The sequence below is a fragment of the Felis catus genome, chromosome C1 (assembly GCF_018350175.1).
Source record: "Felis catus isolate Fca126 chromosome C1, F.catus_Fca126_mat1.0, whole genome shotgun sequence".
NCBI lineage: Eukaryota > Metazoa > Chordata > Mammalia > Carnivora > Felidae > Felis > Felis catus.
In genome coordinates, this window is record NC_058375.1 from 145,852,321 (window position 1) to 145,870,754 (window position 18,434).

The window sequence follows — 18,434 nt, forward strand, 5'->3', positions numbered from 1 at the left end:
CAATGCTGTTGTTGGAAACTCTACAAGTATTTCCGAATGACTTTCATTCATTTCTTTACTTTAAAAGTGATAATAAGTGCACTTTCGGAAGATGACGAACACACGAGAATCTGTAGGTTAAGAATCACTGTGTCTTCTCAGATGCGTGTAATTCTGATCATAAGTTCTAATATGCTTCTGAAATCAAACAAAATGTCAGGAAAACAATCTAGGCGAATATTAGGAGTTTTAATTTTTTTTTGAAGACTAGCAATTTCAGGCTTTTTTTTTTTCCTGTGCTCATGAGAAAAGAAATTCCATATTTTCTGGAACTGTGCTAAGATCATTTAGTAATAAGCTGCAAACACTTCTAGCTGGTGGAAAAGCTGGTCTCACAGTGCAAACAATACTCCTTGGTTTGAGAAGAGGGGGAGGCTAAAGGCCAAAGGGTACATTCCATTTGGACTTGCTGCATATTTTTGTGGGCAGAATCAATGCCAGGATGGTCAGCAGCCTTCCACCACCAGGCCAGCTTGTTGCTAATGGGATGGGCTTCCCATAGAGCTGATAGAAGAGTCACTTTGAAAAACTAAATGTATTGATAAGCTGTGAGAAATTGACCCTGGCTTATTTTTGTTAGCTTTCTGATTTCTGCGTTTATTCCATGAAAACCTGCTTTGTGAAGTTCGGTCTTTGTTTTATTCAGAGTGTAGGAAGAGAAGGAGGATGTGAGGAAGAAAACGCCTGTGAAAGAGTTTGTTTACAACATTTGTTCTTATTGTTTAGAAGAATTGTTAAGCCATTACAGAAAAGGCCAAAAATAAGGAGAAGGAGTAATTATGAAGACAATATTTTTAAGATTCCTTTTGAGAATAGGGGTAAAGAAAAAAAAAAGCTAGTTACAAAGAATATCTCCCCAAATCCAGGTTTCCTGTCTAATTAGATTCTGGCAGAAGTTACATTCTAAAGCATTCTTCAAAACATTTGGGAATTTTTAAAAATCTCTCTACAGGGGGCTGTATTGGCAGGCACAGGCCCAACAGTGAAGAAAATGAAGGAATCAATAAGACGTCCCAAGTCAAAGGAGTAACATTCTTGTACTATACCTCCCTAGGGATGTGTCTTTTACATATTAACTTGAAGAAATAAAAATTCAAGAGCAAGAGAAGACTACCAAATGTGGTGAAATAGATGTTGTTTTAGTTCAAAGCAATTCTTATTACGTTCGATAGGTATTGATAGTATTCATCCGTGGAGGTAAAATGTCGGGGGCAGGGTTTAAATACAAGCCTCTGCTGTCAAAGTGTGAAATTCAAAAGACGTTGAGTGGGGATTATGCATATTGCTTTTTGTTCTGTGTTGTTTCGTTGTTTGTATGCATGGATCAGCCCAATAAATATGTCAAATAAAAATTAAAAAGGCTTTAAAGATATTAGTCAAGGAAGATCAGTTTCTGGTCCACACATCAAGAACTTGGAAGTTGCCACTTCCTCCTAACAAGTAAAAAGCTGTAAGAGAGAAGAAGATATAGGGCAAACTCTTGTCCCCCAAGGTTGGAGGGACAGACAGGTAAAGACAAGGACTCTGCTAACTGTGGAGGCAACCAGTGCCAGCTAGGAAAGCCTGAATTGTGATTAATGAATTGCCGGAGGCTCAATATGGACGAGTAAGGGAATTAAAAGCTCCAGGCGGGACCCAGTCACAAGAAAGACACCACAGTACTGTAAGATTTACCACCAGACGTTTGACCAGGATCCCACACCAAATCTCAAAGAAAAATGCTGTCCTGCTTCAGCACAGGGAGAGAAAAGGAACCAGTGTGAAATACACCAGCCACTCTGTTCTTAATGAGATCGGCCCATAGGGGAAACTAGTTACCCAGAACCTAACCTGCTGGGGTTTAATCAAAACCTAACTGACCTAAGAAAGAGAAATACCCAATTCCAACCCACTCGAGCTGTTTTCTTCTGCCTAAAGAGGAAGAAACAACTGAGAAACACTTGTGAAGTTCACAGTCCAGAAGCACAGACTAACAGATTAAGACCTATTATCAGAATATAGAACACTTCTCCCTTTACAAAAATCCTGCAGCTAATGATACTTAATGATACTTAATGGTGATAAACTCAAAGGTTTCCCAGTAAAATCAGGTCAAAGGCAAGGATATCCTTTCTCACATGATACTAGACATTCTACATAATGAAATAAGACAAGACAAGAAAATGTATGCAGTTTGAGGGGAAAAATAAAACCATCTTAATTCACAGATGACATGATCAACTATGTAAAAAATTTGAAAGACAAAAACACTCCCGGAACTAATAAGTGATCATAGTAAGCTTGCAGAATACAAGGTTAGTACACAAAAGACAACCACTTACCTATATACCAGCAATGAACACATGGAATTTAAAATTAAAAACACTACACCCTTTATATTAGTACCTCCCAAAAAATGAAATATTGCGTTTCACAAACTGAGAGATCTGCCCTGTCAGCACAGAGCCTACTTGGGATTCTCTCACTCCCTCTTTCTGCCCCTCCCCTGCATTCATACATGCTCTCTCTTTCTCTCTCTTTTAGAATAAATAAATTAAAATGAATTAAAAATGAATACATTAAAAAAATGAATCTAGACACAGAGGTATACCCTTTACAAATAGTAACTCAAAATGGATCACAGACCTAAATGTAAAACACATAACTATAAAACTCTCAGAAGATAACACAGCAGAAAACCTATGACCTTGTGTATATCAATGACTTTTTAGATACAACCCCAAAGGCGTGATTCATGAAAGAAATAATTGATAACCTGGACTTCATTAAAATTAAAAACTCATGCTCTGTAAAAGAGAATGTCAAGAAAATGAGAAGACAAGCCACAGACTGAGAGATTATATTTGCAAAAGACATATTGATAAATGACTGTTATCAAAATATACAAAGACTTCTTAATACTCAACAATAAGAAAAGAGACAACTTGATTTTAAAATTGGAATGAAGACCTGGACAGATACCTCACCAAAGAAGGTATACAAATGATAAATAAGCATATGAAAAGATGTTCTCCATCATAAGTTATTAAGGAACTGCAAGTTATAATGACAATAAGACACCACTAAAGACCTATTAGAATGGCTAAAATGCAAAACACTGATACCAAAATGCCGGCAAGCATGTGGAGCAAGAGAAACTTGCATTTATTGCTGATGGGAATGCAAAATGGTAGGGCTACTTTGGAAGACCATTTGGTAACTGGTAGTTTCTTACAAAACTAAATATATTTTTACCATATGATTCAGCAATCACACTCCTTGGCATTTACCTAAAGGAGCTGAAATTTTACATTGTTGAAAAAACCTGCACACAAATGTTTAAAGCAACTTTATTCATAATTACAAATAATTAGAAGCAACCAAGATGTCCTTTAGTATGTGACTGGATCAATAAACTGTGGCACATCCAGACAATGATATATTATTTAGCACTAAAAAGAAATGAGCTACCAAGCCATGGAAAGACATGGAGGAACCTTAAATGCAAAGGTTACTAAGTGATATAAATCAATCTGAAAAGGCTACATACTGTATGATGTCAAATATATGACATTCTGGTAAGGGCAAAACTATGGAGACAGTAAAAGGATTAGAAGTTTCTAGGGGTTCAGAGGAAGATGGATAGAGAAAGTGATGAATAGGTAGAGTATAGAGGATTCTTAGGACAGTAAATATGCTCTGATACTGTAATTATAGATACATGTCATTATATATTTAACCAAACCCATAGAATATCCAACAAGAGTGGACCTGAAGGCAGGCTAGGGATGAGGGGAGATTACGATATTATGATGTGTCAATGTAGGTTCCCCAGTTGTAATAACGTATCCCTCTAGTGGGGCATGTCGTTAATGGGGGAGACTATGCTATATAGGAAATCATGTGCATGCCCTCAAATTTTGCTGTGAACCTTAAACTCTTCTTAAAAAACGAATTCTCAATTAAAAAAAAAAAACAAAGTACCAGAAAAATCTAGCCAATATTTTAATACTTTGCAAAAATATACCTTCACAGATATTCATTTAAGTAGGGCTTGGAAGTCATTAGTTTCAATAAAAAATGTTGAGGACTTCTAGTGGAAAGGTTTATGTGTGAAGATATCTGAGTAAAGTGGCATCCATTTTACTCGATGTGGATTCACGGACAAATCTCTTTGCAACTGTGGACTTTAGCTTTCTCCTCAGTAAAATGAGGGCTTCCTGATTTACAAAGTATCCTCAAACTCTGTGAGTGACCCTGTCATTGTCCTATAGGTGGTGTTAGGCATTAGCTGTATGCCATCACTAACCTTCCTGACCCATTCTGCCATCAACTCTTGTCAGTTCCATTCAACCACAGTTCATCTGAGAAGTTCATTCCACATAAAAGGTGAAAGAACAATGATGGATTTTTACTCTGTTTCACCTTTTAGATAACATTAAAAAAACAGAAGTCTTGAACAAAATAATCATCAAACATATTGAGAAATTTCAGGCAACAGAGCTGGTCCAAGGGGGAAAGTAGTATTTTGCAGTTTATTATTTTGCTTTTTTTTTTTCAGTTTTTTTTAAACTTTTTTAATGTTTTATTTATTATTGAGAGACAGAGAGAGACAGAGCATGAGCATGGGAGGGACAGAGGGAAGGAGACACAGAATCTGAAGCAGACTCAAGGCTCTGAGCTGTCAACACAGAACCCGATGCAAGGCTCAAACTCACAAACTGTGAGATCATGACCTGAGCCAAAGTCAGATGCTTTACTGAATGAGCCACCCAGGCACCCCCATTATTTTTCTTAAAACTGTCTGCACTCCTCCTCTCCCCATTCAATTTTCTGTATCTTGTATGATAATGTTTTCGTTAGCTTGGACTGTCATGATAAAATATCACAGACTACATGGCTGAAATAAAGAAATCCATTTTTTAACAATTCCGGAGGCTAGAGGTCCTAGTTCAAGGTTCTGACCTGTTTGGTTTCTGATGAGAACTCTCTTAGTGGTTTGCTAAGATGGCCACCTTCTCACTGTGTCGTCACGTGACATAGAGGAAAGGAGAGACAGAACAATCTCTCTTGTTGAATCTCTTGTCTCTTATTGAATCTTTTAAGTCTCATTTAATCTTACTTACCTCCACAAGTCCCTGTCTTCAAACATAGTCATATTGGGGGTTGGGGATTCAACATATGAATTTTGGGGGAGACACCTACATCAGTCCGCGACAATTAACATTAAAATCTACCCAGGCAACAGGGTTGGAAACTGACTTTTTCTTCACTTTGCTGGTAATAAAGTTCGATTGAATTCTCTTCAAAATGTGTTTTAAATTCTGCTTCTTCTTCCCTCCTAAACACTTGTCATTTTCATTGCATTTTTCCATACAGGTACAGTGAGCAGTTAAAGTCAAGGAGAGGAGACAGAACAAGCAAAGAAGACAGATGTGGAGTCGTCTCAGAAGGAAGAGAAAACCACAGAGGTGATTATGTAATGAAGTCCAAATAAACAAATGCATTTCAAGGAGAGAAGAGGGATCAAAAGTGTGCAATACTGCTATTAAGCCCAAGAATGTGCTGTTATGATCTACAACCCTAGAGGCACCATTCACATACACTTGAAATCTTGGTGTCACCTGAACAGCCAATAGTAGCTGCTGGCATTTTACTGGGTGCTATCAGAATGAGGGCTGAGAATTAACAATTGGATTTAGCAATATGGAAGTCACTGGTGACCCTGATAGACTCAGCTTCACTGTAGTTGGAGATAAAATCTCTATTGAAACATGTTCAACAGAAAACAAGAGATGCTAGATGGGAGAGAGAAAGTACAAGTCTTTCAAGGAATTTTGGCTTAAATGAGAGCAAAAATTGGATGATACTGGAAGGGGAAGTGAGGGCAAGGGAATTAATTTTTAAGATAGTAGAATTTTGTTTTTCTTTGTTTTGCTTTCTGTTGACTTGAATTTACCAAAAGAAAAGGAGAAATTGCTGATGTGGTAGAAAAAGAGAGGAGGGAGAATCGCAAGAGAAATGTCCTTGAGCAGGAAAGAGGAAAAGTGTGTGACACACAATTGGAAGCTATAGCTTAGGCTAGGAGCATGGACAATTCATCTCCAATAAGAGAAGCACAGTTAAGGTTTGTGACACGGAAGTATGTAAGCAACAAGATGCAGTAGTAAAATCTTGAGAATATTCTCTTCAAATGTCTTCATTTTTCTCAAAAACAAAAACAAAAACAAAACAAAAACAGAAAAAGTGGGGATTTTCCACAGCAGAGAGTGAACATTAGAAGCAGGCGTGGGAGATTTTTGGTGAGTAGAGAATCGGTAACAGTCACCTAGAAGGACAGGCGAGTAAGTAGATTATGGAAATGTAGGATGCTTGGACAGCTCTAAAGGTCAACTGGAACTTAAGGGTCATAAAATTAAAATGAAAATGGGGTGATGATGTGACTTTGATGAGATTCTTAACTTGAAATCCATCCCCAAGGACCCAATAACTGGAAAATACTGAAGTATAATTGGTTTTCTTTGTAATCCTGTGTGTTATGGTCGTATGTTTTTGTGTAAGTGATGGAATGCATTTAACTTTTTTTTTTGTTTGTTTCCCTGAGAAAGGGTACAAAGAATTCACCGGACTGACAAAGCAGCACATGCCACAAAATAAGGTGAGAATCTTGATACTCAAAGGAGTAGCCATAAAAGTAGAAGCCAGGGTCAGTTGGAGGACAAGAAGACTCTCCTGCTTGACCTTTGCTGATAGAGGCACAGCATTCTGCAGAGACAGCTCTACTCTGTACAGGGATCAATCAACATTTGTTGAATAAATGAATATGCCCACTCCAAACTCTGGGCCACCCATTTTCAAAGATACTCTTTCAATTTCTCCTGTAAATATTAGCCTATGTAGAAATTTGAAAAATCTTTTTTGAGTCCATTTTTTATTTTATTTTCCCGTCTGTTCATATTTTATGCCACCTATTTTATCATAAAATATATTGCTGTAAAGTTGGGTATAGTATTCTCATAAAAAAATTAAACTCTAGCACATATCTGTAATCTTACCCGTTTTTTATTCCTCACGCTGACTTTCACATAGTCCTTATTTTTCTACTTCATCGGCTTGCTGTGTGAGTTGCTGTGTGTTTGGATGGTCTTTTTTAGGATTGGATGATATGCAGCCCAGTTGAGTTTCCCTCTTATCAGGTCCTGGGTTAGAATCGGTGCAACTTTTCCAACTTGATATTCCCCAGCTTGACCTCAGGCAACTCACTTAAGCTTCTTGTGGTTCAACTTCTTGTGTACAAAATAGTAATAATTGCCTACCTCAAAGAGTTGTTTTGAAGTCTCAAATTTATTCATAAATTGTTTGCGAGGGTGGCTGGCATGTAGTAAGCCCTCAAGAAAAATTATGATCATTATTTTCTCTCTTTTCTTACACAGAACACATTAAATATTTTCCACTCTTCTTGTTTTCTAATAAATAATTTATGGTGATAAGTTGTATTTTCTGGGTTTTTCTTCCGCTTTAACTCCCAGGTGTTGATATACACAAGTACTCTTTTTGTCATTCATTTCAAAATTGCCTACGCAATAGTGTTTTCATCTTTATACATCTTTATACATCTTTCATGTAGCATGTTGTTTTAATATGTTCCCTTAGATTATTGGTGACATGGGGCATTTTTTTTTGTGGTTTATTTCTAAATTTACCATCTAATGATCAAATATACAGCTTGTCTTATTTTTGAGTATTAGAATTTTTTAGAGATCTTCTTGCAAATTGCCCATTGTTTTTATTCAGCAATATTTGTGAAAGGTCCTTTGAAATTTGAATGTAATATACTTCACTGTTTATTTGTGCAAACAGATAGATGAAAGATAAGATAGATAATAGATAGATAGATAGATATAGCTCTAGAAAACAACATTATTTAAATCCACTTCATTGTTATTTACTTTATATTGTTGACTCATTTTGTCTATTTCTGAAAAAGATACAATTTACTCATTGTAGGTTGTCCATTTCTTCTTTTTTTTTTGCAGCACATTTTGCTTTATATTTTGAATCTGTTATATTATTAGGTGAATAAAGACATGTAACCATACATATTCTTGGTATGGGGTGCTAATATACCTCTGTCTCATTTAATGCTTTTTGGTTAGACTTTTTCACCAGAAATTATACTGTATAAGTAATGGTCTATAAATATTTTTAACATTTTTATTTTCATTTTCCCTGTAATTTTGTTTAAGTGGGACTCTTATAGAATAGAGTGTGTATATATATATATATATATATATACACACACACACACACACAATTTATATGTATATGTATGTATATATGTATATGTGTGTATATCTATATATGTATATATGTATGTATATATATGTGTGTGTGTGTATATATATATATATTTATGTATAAATATATGTATATATATATATATATATATATATATATATTTCAGATGTATCAAGGGTCCCTATGTGTAACTGTTGCCTACTCCATTAATATTTATCATGAGGTACAGATCTGTCTGGGATTATTCCTGCAGTATTTTATTAGATGTTTTACTTAGCCTGCTTTCTTATTCTTATAATTCCTGCCCATTCCTGCCATTGGTTGGATTGTTCAAGCTTTTTTCTCCATTTTTCTTTTATTTATCTAAGGTTCTGGAAGTTATATATCCATTTCTATTCTCCTGTTAAATTTTTAAACAGTGTATTTAAACTTTAAAAAATGATTTCCAAGAGTTAATCCGTATCATATTGTTCTCTTCAATGAGATAAATATAAATAAATAAATAATCATGCTTTTACATATTCCCTCTCCCCAGCTCTCATATGTTTGGACTCACAAGGATAAGATTTTTTTTTTTTTAATTTCAGACCCAATTCCTTTGACTTTTGTTATCTTTGAACTTTTACTTGGATGGAGCATTTAGTACTTTTTGTACATTTGTACTTTAAGTCTTCATGAGATAGAATTTATAATCAAATATAGGTCTCCTCCGTACTATCAGCATTTTATTATCATAACATAAAATAAAGCTATAGCAATACTTAATGTACTTTTGTGGCAGAAATATTTACAGAGATCAATGGAAGAGAAGAGAGAGTTCAGAAAGAGGTAAATGCCTATGTGAGCTTTAAGAATTTTAATCATTTAAGGAAAATGAATTATTTCATAAATGACCACAAAATTGGCTACCCATCTGGAAAATATAAAGTTAAGTTCCATATGCACATACAACATACCAGAAGGCATATTTCAGATAGGTAGAAAGACAAATGCTTAGATTTTTAAATATGACACATATGAAAAAAAATTGAGAATATTTTAATAGTCTCAAAATGGAAATTGCTTTCCTAATCAATTACAAACGCCAAAATCCATGAAGGAAATACAATAATGTATTTGGCCAATTTGTACATTTTTGTATTTTAAAGGACCTTATTGCCAAAGATAAAAAACAAGTCACAAACCAGAAAAAAATTTCAACACATACAAGAGTCAAAATATTTATAATCGGAATATATAAAAAATAAAAAACTAAAACAGTGCAATAGAAAAATGAGAAAAGAATAAAAAAAGCAACTCAGGGAAGAAATAGAATTAGTCGATAAATGCATGGACATATTTCAACCTCACTAAGAATCAGGCTAAGACAACTTAAAAATAAGATTTTATGTTTCATCAAAAACCGATAAAGATATTTTATAAGCTATAAACATCCAGCTTTGGTACAGATGAGAAAAATGTGCAAGTTCCTATATCTTTAGTAAAACCTTTCAGGAGAGAATTTAAAATATTTTTTCTACTTCTAGGATTCTACTTTAGAGAAACACAAGCATGTATAAGTAAAGAAGACTATATAATGATATTTATGATAGTATTGATTGTTTATTTAAAAAAATTGTTAAGCCATCTCAATGTTCTTCACTATAGAATGATTAAATAAATTATGATTCATTCATACAATACCTTAAAGCTATTTTTGAAATATAAGTCAGAACTAAATAAACTGATCTGTAAATATTTCTAAAGCATATTAATAGCACCAAGCAATTTGCATATATATAAAGTATTGCATATTATATATTTATATTCATTTTGTGTAGAAGAAAGTACACAACAGAGAGAGAGAGAAAGGGAGGCAGAGAGAAGAGAAGGAAGGAAGGAAGGAAGGAAGGAAGGAAGGAAGGAAGGAAGGAAGGAAAAAAAGAAAGTGGAAAAGGAGAGAGAAAAGGAGAGGATGAAATGCATTTATATAAGAAATATTGAGCATGTAGTGTGTATACCACTCTTTGTTCCATGATAAAGACAGACAGGGTCCTTGCTCTCTAAGCGGTCTTTTTCCAGAAGCTGACAAGGAAATAGAAACAAGTGCATGAACAGATAAATAACTGTACAAAGAAGTTATTCATATAGTAATTATTCACTCATGAAGAAGTATGTGAAGACAAAGACAAATACCATGTGATCGCACTCATACGTGGAATTTAAGAAACAAAACAAATGAACAAATAAAGAAGAAAGGAGACAAACAAACAAACAAACAAACAAACAAACGCAGACTTAAATACAGAGAACAGATTGGTGTTTGCTGGGGGGAGGGGGTGGGAGCGGTGACATAGATAAAAGGGACGAAGAGAGCACTTACCCTGATGAGCACTGAGTAATGTATAGGAGTGTTGAATCACTATATTGTACACCCGAAACTGATATGACACTGTCTGTTAACTATACTGGAATAAAAAAAATTTTTTTTAAAGAAGTGTTGTAAATAAAATAAAACAGACAAGCTGTGGCACATCACGGATTCCATGGTCAGTGATGGCCACATCAAGGAAGACCCATTTGAGTGAATACCTGAAGAAGGAGAAGAAGCAAACCAGAGAAGGGAAAAGGGACTTTCAAGCCCAGGGAATGCAAAGGCCCTGAAGCGGAAGAGAGTTTAGAATGCTAGACTAAGGAAGACAAATAACCATGAATGGCCTGTGACCATGATCGGTACAGACAGACAAGTGAGACCTGACACAGGGGAGACGGACTAGGGCCAGACCACATGGGCCCCACGGACCACAGTAAGGACTTCAGTATGCAAGTTTAAAAAACATTGACGTCAGCAAATGCGTATAAAATGCACAAATTTTTGCAAGAATGTTGAATGTTTTGGTTTTTTGAATATGCAAGAAACTAATTTCAAATATTCTCCCAAATTTCAATCTGACTCAGTGGAGAAGGGAAAGAAGAGATGGTGATTACATCACAGCTTCCTGTTTCCTTTATCAGCTAAAGCAGCGTCATATTTGTCCACTCTATCACTAAAATGGAGGCTAGGGAACAATTAAATCCTATTTTAATGGAGTTTAAAGAAGTTTGTAACTGTAAACTTCACTGGATAAAAATCTTGATATTCTGTGTGTTTCCAGTTTTATTTGGCTCTTTAAAGAGAACTGGTCCTGTTTTAGATATATAAAAAGTGCATATTTATCTATACTTGGTTCTAAAAAGTTGCATTCATCCCACAGCAAACTGGAATACAAAGCGTATGTTTGCTCATTAAACTTAAAGTTGCCATTAAAAGTCCTCAGTGTTTCTCTAAAAATACTGAACATTCATTTACAGTCCACCAAGCCTCTGTCAGGATAAAGAAGTTGAAGAAGTCAAATTGATCTATTCCTAAGACCTTTACCACAACTGTTTTTTCCTGAACAAAAAGGAAGAAAAACATTTCTTCATTCCCATTGTCCACTCTTGGGCAGTGCTTAGCCAAAAGTGCCTGACAGCCCTGTCTTCTTCCTCAGTGGTTGACAAATGGTTTGAAAAAGTATAATTGTAATCTGTGAAGTCATGACAACAGACCGATAATGCCCTTCCATACAACACCTCTTGAAATTTCTAATCAAAACTTCGTATCTGGAGCCGCTTGGGTCTGACAGAGAACCCCACCACAAAATGCCAATGTTTATTCATTCAGCACCCTCCTGCCTTTCAAGGAAGATTCTGGCTTTGTCTCCATGCAGGGAAGAGTGTGCTCTTACATTTTCAGACAGCATTTGACGAAGTTCCACATCAGAGATCAAGGTCTTGGTAGAAAGATTGAGGTCTACGAAAGGAGGAAAACAGAATGGACATGAATGTACATAAAATGGATTGAATGTTGGCTAAAGGGCAGATGAGGGTATGGTCATAAATAAAAACTTTTCATGGTGGCAAAAGGTAACTGGAGAGAGATTATTGTATCAGTGTGTGGATTCTACTTATTTAGTAACCATTAAGGTGAATTTGGCAATCAAATTGAAAGGAAAATAACTGGTTCTCTAAACATCATTACATTGGAAAAATGGAGAATAACATTGAAATTCTATTTCTTGGAGGAGAAAACGACACTAAATTTGTGTTATATAATGTATATTTTATAAATTGATACAAATTAATAGGGCTTCAGCTGAAATAACAACCTATGTCTTTTGTATATTTTACCTCCCTATTATTTTAAAGAGGGCCCAGTAGGCAAACTGAAAGAGAAGGAAAAGTACAAAGTGAGGAGTCCATGAAATAGAAATGAAAAGAAGGATCCTTTTTCAAGACAACCAGGAAATTACGGACTCAGCACTGAGCTGTCATTGCTTGTGGGCCCCTTTCCCCTCTGACACATCAACCGCATTTTGATTATCAGATAAAATGCAGGAGTCTCAGTTAATTTTGAATTTCAGATAAACAAATAATAAATAGCATAGGTATGCCCCATGCAATATTTATGGTATATAGTTATACTAAAATTTATTTATTGTTTATCTGGAATTCAACCTTGAGTGGATACCCTGCTTTGTTTTATTATTGCTGTTTTCTAAATCTTACAACCCCAACCCTGAGACAAACTGCCAACCAACAGTTCTGGGCTTTTCGGAAGTCCTCTAGGGAGAGAATGGGATACTTGGACACACTGTTTAGAAAGAAAGCCTTGCCTGTAGTGAAAGTAGAATCAAACAGAAACGTTACCATTATTAAATTAGATTTTTTGTGAATGTCTTTTGAATTTTATTTTCTTTAAAGAATTGTACTTCCTGTTCCTTCTCCTGCCTTCTTCATTAGAATAAGATCATTTGTATTAAGTAGCATTTGCTGCGGCTAGCTAATACACCCTTTAGTTTTGAAGGCATTTTTGTGTTTTGTTTTCTTTTAATTGAAAAAATATTATTTTATATTACTTTAATATATCAAGGCAATTTTAGTCAAATTGAACCTACATCAAGTTCTTTGAAACTTCTATCAGTGCAAAGTAATAAGAATAATTTTTAAAAAGCCACAGGATCTTGTCAAGAGAGGCATGAAATTTAGTCTCTGTATCTCCTGCTAGGTAGCACTGTGTCTTTAGATGGGTGTATGACCTCTTTTGGCATCAGATTACTCACATATGAAAAAAAAGAGAATGCTGAAATAAATAAGTCGCTTATACAAAAAGTGTTTTTTTAAAGTCTTAGAACTTTAAAATTTTTAAAAACGAGAAATGTAATGTATTTGACACTTGAGCAATGTGGGAGTTGGGTCAGTGACCCCTCCATGCAGCCAAAAGCCTACAGATAACTTTTGACTCCCCCAAAACTTTACTAATAACATTCTGTGACTAGAAGTCTTAGTGATAACATAAAAATTGACTAACACACATTTTATGTGTTATATGGGTTATATACTGTAATTCTTACAATAAAGTAATCTAGAGAAAAATGTTAAGAAAATCCTAAGGGGGTGCCTTGGTGGCTCAGTTGGTTAAGTAATCGACTCATGTTTTTCGCTCAGGTCGTAATCCCACAGGTTCATGAGATCAAGCCCTGCATTGGGGCTGTTGTTAGTGCAAAGCCTGCTTGGGTTCTCTCTCTTCCAATCTCTCTGCCCTTCCCCCCTTGCATGTGCACTCTCTCTCCCTCTTACTCTCAAACAAACTTAAAAAAAAGAAAATCATAAGGAAAATAATATATTTATAGTATTATATGGTATTTATCAAACTAAATCCATGCATAGGTAGACCTGTGCAGTTCAAACCTGTGTTGTTCCAAGGTTAACTATACTTACATTGCAGATTGAAACTTTAAAAAATGTAATTCCCCCATTACATTGGAGCCTCCATTCTTTCGTTTATACTTCAGGGTGTATGCACTTGAATATCTGGGATAGTCCAACTTCAAAATTCAGTTCCAGGGCTTGCATTACAAACAATACAACTGGTTGGTTAGTATGAAAACTCCCCTGCTATGAAAATCTTATTAAAATGGATAAAATACAACATAAAGCCTTCTATGTGCATAACTGAGCTCAAGGGACAGTGAGAATTATCTCTAGGGGTAGAAATTGGAGGAAAAATGAAAATAAGAAATGGAAGTGAACACAGGGCTTAGCTATCCTGGTTGTCAGTATGGACAGAGAGGCAATCTGTGGTTATTGCTCACCTTAGTGACCGAGAACTTGGGATTTAATAGACATTAAGAGACAAAATAGAAAAACCTGGATCTATGTGAGCTGAAAAGTTGGCATGGGAGACACTTGCAGAAAACCAAGATCTTCAGAAGGATATATCTTCAATGAAAGAGTAGACTTTAAAATAAGTACTTCCTGGGGCACCTGGGTGGCTCAGTTGGTTGAGTATCTGACTCATGATTTTGGCTCAGGTCATGATTGCAGGGTTTGGGGATCAAACGCCATGTGGGGCTTCACGTTGAGCATGGAGCCTGCTTGAGATTTTCTCCCTCTCTCCCCCAAACCCTCTCTCCAACTTTCACTCTCTCTCTAAAATAAAATAAAAATAGGGGCGCTTGGGTGGCTCATTCCATTGAGCCTCCACTCCTGATCTTGGCTCAGGTTATGATCTCAGGGTTGTGAGTTCAAGCCCCACGTTGGGCTCTGCCCAGCATTGGGCTCCATGATGGGTGTGAAACCTACTTAGAAAAAAAAATCATAAAATAAAATAAAATAAAATAAAATAAAATAAAATAAATTGGAAAAATAAAATAAAATAATAAAATATTTCCTAGAAGAGAGAGATGAAAAGGAAGTTTACCATAACCATGACACTTGGTACAAAATGAATTCTCATTTAAGAATTATATATACACATATACTACACACACACACACACACACACACACACACACACACACACACAATGTATATATATATTCCCCCCAGAAAGCAAAATTAGGATTTAATCAAGGAATTTCCTACATCCTCAGGGAGAGGACTTCATAATAACTGCCAGAGGGATTTCATAATTGCTGTGAAAATACTGTGTCTCGTGTATTTCTCCTTTCCAATGAAAGCAATTAACGATGGTTATTTTATTTCTGCTCTACAATTGTACATTGGTTTGATAGGGGAGGGAGAGGGTAGATAATTTGTCTTTCTAGTTCGTAGGCCATTGGACCATGAAGAATCTCATCCAGACTTGATGAAAAGAACTGCGCATTACCCAGAGATCCCATCTGGATTTGAGATTGTGCCTCTTGAGGAGGGGGCATGAAGTCTATGTTTAAAAGGAAGAGTTTGATAGATATCATAAAAAAGTAAACTCTGGCAGGAGTAGCCCACATGCCCACAAATAATTCTCATTTTTCTCCTGGTCACATTTTGATGTCATCTCCTAATCCACTTAACAGTCAGGGGTGACCTTATCACAAGTTTAGCCAATGTAATCTGGTAGAAATGAGTGTATGCCTCCAGCATCTAACACCAAGGCTTTAAGATAGTAGGTGCTCAATGAAAACCTCACTCTTCTTTGAACACTCTCCATTACACTCTCACATTTATTTCTCAATGCAAATTGATTGAATACTCGCATCCTTTGGCCTCCTGGGACTCTCTCACTTAAGGCCTGACCTAAGACCTCTCTTTAATAATATCTTATGAGCCACAATATTTTATACACTTTCACTACTGTCAGAATTTTACTTGCCTTTTCCCCGTGTCCTTTAAATTTTCCAAAGTGACATCAACTAAACTGTTAAGCCATTATGAGGGCATCCTCAGTGGTTTCTTTTTGGTTGCAATGCCCAAGCCTAAGAGACACACAACAGAGGGGATCACTCAGGCTGTAAGTTAGGTTAGTGGGGATTTGCTCTTTCTGATGCGATTTTCCCATAGGGGTTGCCCTGCTACCAGAAGTCCACAATTAACTAAGAGAAAGTTTTATGAAAATGTATCACTCACAGTACTTGCAGTTTCTGGGAATTGTATTAATAGACCCCTTGATAGCTTGATCAAAGCCCAACTGGAATGAGTTGTTTCTAAAATGCCTGTTTAGAAAGCAAAAGGTTGCGTGAATAATTGTTAGGCCAAATTTAAATTTTCTGTTATCTGAGATATCTTCAGAATAACAGTACTGTTTGTCTTCCCTTTGTGTGATCCACAATTATCTGTGAGCAATCTAGAAAGAAGTCTAAAATGGTAAATATATGCATTCTTTGAAACTAAACAAACACTTTTCAGACATGACCAGTTGCTTAAACACACTATCGATCATTATAATGAAGACCCGAGTTTTTTACTAACATGCAAAGCATAATCGTTTGCCTTATGAATTTGGCTGTGACAGAGCCCTTCCCCCTCTCATTTTTTTAAGGTCTTTGAACATAATTCCCCTACACTTTTATGTATATAGACTAATTAAGAGAATAATATTACATTTGAATTTTCCTATTTTTATCAAAAGCGATTATCTTTAACAAATTCTTTAAATTGTTCTGCTTTTGTATCAGTGATTAATGTATTGTGCCTGGTTCTTCTTGCCCGTTAATTGTTTTATACAAGTGGATGCTAATATAAGCAATAAGGTTTTATTAATGTCCCAATCAAATATATTGAAGCATATATGTGTTAAATACACGAGTGCTAAATAGGTGATCTTTCTTAAAAGAACATTAGGTTTTAAACATTGATCCATATTTATTAATTAATGTCTCTTTCAAAACTTTCCTGCACGATGATTAAAAATTGTTTATACTTCATTATATAAAACAGTATACCTATTAACATATAGATTTATTCAGAAAGTATATGTGAAACTATAACCCTTGAAGATGCAAACATGAATATAGACAGATTTATAATTCAATCCATATTTTAGGATATTCAAAACATATCCTCTTCAAATAAGCACTTTAAAATAAAGTCTTGCTGTGACAGCTAATAAAACTAAATTACCTGAGATTAAATAAAATATAGTCTATTGAAACCAGAAAAAAAAAAAGAGAGAAAAGATGTAGGTTAATTGTGATAGTCTGATGCTATCAAAAGTGTAGTTTCCATTACCAAGAAATTCTCCAAAAATTTAATTTGAAAACAGGATTTAGCAGAGACAGAATAAAATGATGAAGTCAATATAAATGCGATTATATAAAAAAACAGTATTTACCTCTTTCTTCCCTCAACTTTTTAATATCTCTTACCTTGATCTTACTATATAATATTTTGCCTGTTTAACCTTCAAATTAAGTTGCCATCCATGAGTGAATTAAATCTAGTCTTAGACAATCTCTGAAAATCCAGTTATTTAGTTAATGTTTACTCAATTTTCTTTAAATGTGATATTTTTAATTTGAAAAATAGGATATGTAGATGACAGTCTGATCAAAACAATTTGAAATAATCATAAAGCACAAATGGTTCATAGCCATAATAAGCAAAGAGTAAAAATCAATAGGAAAAAGACAAACCATCTGTGGTATTTTAAAACCCAGTTTTAAAACACTGGGTTTAGGGGCCCTGGGTGGCTCAGTCAGTTAAGCATCTGGCTTTGGCTCAGGTCATGATCTCACATTGTGTGGGTTCAAACCCCGCAATGGGCTCTGTGTTGACAGCTCAGAGCCTGGAGCCTGCTTGGTATTCTGTGTCTCCCTCTCTCTGCCCCACCCCTACTTGTGCTCTTCTCTGTCTCTCAAAAATGAATAAACATTAATTTTTTTTTAAATACTGGGTTCAAATTATTTGTTTGAGAGTCTTCAACACTCCTCCCAGTGAGAGAGCAGGTTTACTTACCTTCCCCTTAAGTCTGGGTAGCCTCTTGACTGTTTCAACCCACAGAATATGACAGGGTAATGCTGCATAACTTCTAAGGCTACATCATAAAGGACAATACAGCTTTACCAGAACACTTACTCTTGGAGCTTAGTAACTGCCCACCTCTTCTGAGGACCCTCTGCTATTTGGAAGCCTTAATGCTTGGAGAAACGATAGGCAGATGTTCTGGTCAGCAGTGCTTATCTTAGAGTCATCCCGTCCCAGGTGCCAGAAATATGAGTGAATGAGTTTGTGAACAGTCAGAACTCCAAAATGAGTTTCACTGTACAAAGTGAGTGTCAGCAGGATGGTGCTGCTTTGGGAGGCTATGAGTAGAATCTGTTCCTTTATCTTTTCCAATTTCT

At 35.5% G+C, this 18,434-nt stretch overlaps 1 long non-coding RNA gene across 1 annotated transcript; it reads right to left on the bottom strand.

The window, feature by feature from the left end:
• Positions 1–11,972: 11,972 nt before the first annotated feature.
• Positions 11,973–18,116, bottom strand: LOC102899443. Its single transcript, XR_006583214.1, has 4 exons — positions 18,049–18,116; positions 16,222–16,307; positions 14,095–14,222; positions 11,973–12,127 (listed from the first exon to the last, which is right to left on the bottom strand). It is a non-coding gene; the product is annotated as an uncharacterized LOC102899443 (long non-coding RNA).
• Between the last annotated feature and the right edge of the window lie 318 nt (positions 18,117–18,434).